The 2,072-nt window shown below is 48.4% G+C and overlaps 1 pseudogene; it reads left to right on the top strand.

Moving 5' to 3' along the window:
- The first annotated feature begins 334 nt into the window (after positions 1-334).
- LOC137097063 (peroxiredoxin-2 pseudogene) lies at positions 335-1,769 on the top strand (annotated as a pseudogene).
- Positions 1,770-2,072: the final 303 nt, after the last annotated feature.

Genomic DNA, 2,072 nt, shown 5'->3' with positions numbered 1-2,072 from the left:
CTAGAGAGATGATGGGCCAAAACTAACAAAATGAAGTTCAACAGGGACAAATGCAAGAGACTCCACTTGGGCAGGCTCTCGAGGCCTGGCTCAAGAGCAGGACGTGTGAAAGAGATCTTAGAGTCCTCGTGGGGGGGAAGTTAAACATGAGCCAGGAATGTGATGCGGCGGCAAAAAAAAGCCAATGGGATGTTGTCCTGCATCAAGAGGAGCCAGGGGCTCATGTAAGCCGCAACAAGTCCCTTGGGGAGATGGTGGTAGCGGGGTACAAATAAAGTATTATTATTATTATTATTATTATTATTATTATTATTATTATTATTAGAGCAAGGAAATGCCTACCAGGAATGTCCAGATTGGGAAGTCAGTTCCAGACTTTCAGGCCACAGCAGTGGCGGATGGAGCCATCAAGGAATTAAAGATCTAAGGAAGCCATGCTCCCCATGCTCTATTCTGCTTTGGTTAGACCGCATCTGGAATATTGTGTCCAATTCTGGGCACCACAATTCAAGAGAGATATTGACTCTAAGCTGGAATGTGTCCAGAGGAGGGCGACTCAAATGATCCAGGGTCTGGAGAACAAGCCCTATGAGGAGCGGCTTAAGGAGCTGGGCATGTTTAGCCTGAAGAAGAGAAGGCTGAGAGGAGATATGATGAGAGCCATGTGTAAATATGTGAGAGGAAGCCACAGGGAGGAGGAGGAGGCAAGCTTCCTTTCTGCTTCCCTGGAGACTAGGACGCAATGGAGGAATGGCTTCAAACTCCAAGAAAGGAGGTTCCATCTGAACATGAGGAAGAACTTCCTGACTGTGAGAGCCGTTCAGCAGTGGAACTTTCTGCCCCGGAGGGTGTGTGGTGGAGGCTCCTTCTTTGAAAGCTTTTAAACAGAGGCTGGATGGCCATCTGTCAGGGTTGATTTGAATGCAATATTCCTGCTAGGTTCTTGTGGGTTTTTTCGGGCTATAGAGCCATGTTCTAGAGGCATTTCTCCTGACGTTTCGCCTGCATCTATGGCAAGCATCCTCATACCTCTGAGGATGCTTGCCATAGATGCAGGCGAAACGTCAGGAGAAATGCCTCTAGAACATGGCTCTATAGCCCGAGAAATCCCACAAGAACCTAGTGATTCCAGCCATGAAACTCTTCGACAATATTCCTGCTTCTTGGCAGAATGGGGTTGGAGTGGATGATGGCCCAGGAGGTCTCTTCCAGCTCTTGGATTCTATGATTCTATGATTCTATGTCAGTCTACAAAGGAAAACGTAGGTTTTTTCCCTATCCGTTGGACTTCATCTTTGTGTGCCCTATGGAGATTATAGCTTTCAGCGACCAAATTGAGGAGTTCCACAAGATCAATTGTGAGGTTCCTTCTGCCTCTGTTGACTCTCAACTTGCCTGGATGTAGAAAAGATGGAGGGCTGGGTTCCACAAACATCCCACTTGTGTCTGATGTCAGCCACAACATCTGCAAGAACTTTGGTGTGCTGAAGGAGGGTGAGGGCATTGCATAGAGAGGCCTGCTCAAAACTGACGCTAACGACATTGTTCGGCAGATCACCATCAGTGACCTCCCTGTGGGGCGTTCCGTGGATGAGGCATTGCGCCTGGGACAAGCCTTCCAGTTCACAGACCAGCATGGTGAAGTGTGCCCAGCTGGCTGGCAACCAGGTGGTGATGCCATCAAGCCCAGGTGTTCTTTGCCAAGGAGCAGTAGAGTGCTTGGTGTTGCGCTACTTGTGTCATCAGCAACCATTGTATTACAATTCTAACAGAGCAAAACAAACACACAGATTAAAAAGAAAAAGGAAAAAAAACACACAGATTTTGCAAATTTGGTAGTTGGTTAAATGTCCTTTGAGCAGTATCTGGCCACTGGGAGTGCCTCTGGTGTTGCTGCAAGGAGGTCCTCCATGGTGCATGTGGCAGGGCTCAGGGTGCATTACAGCAGGTGGTCAGTGGTTTGCTCTTCTCCGCACTCGCATGTTGTGGACTCCACTTTGTGGCCCCATTTCTTGAGGTTGGCTTTGCATCTCGTGGTGCCAGAGCGCAGTCTGTTCAGCACCTTCCAAGTT

Source organism: Anolis sagrei, chromosome 5 (assembly GCF_037176765.1).
Source record: "Anolis sagrei isolate rAnoSag1 chromosome 5, rAnoSag1.mat, whole genome shotgun sequence".
Classification (NCBI taxonomy): Eukaryota; Metazoa; Chordata; class Lepidosauria; order Squamata; family Dactyloidae; genus Anolis; species Anolis sagrei.
Note: the sequence above shows the minus strand (reverse complement) of the source record. Positions and strands in the feature narration are given on the sequence as shown.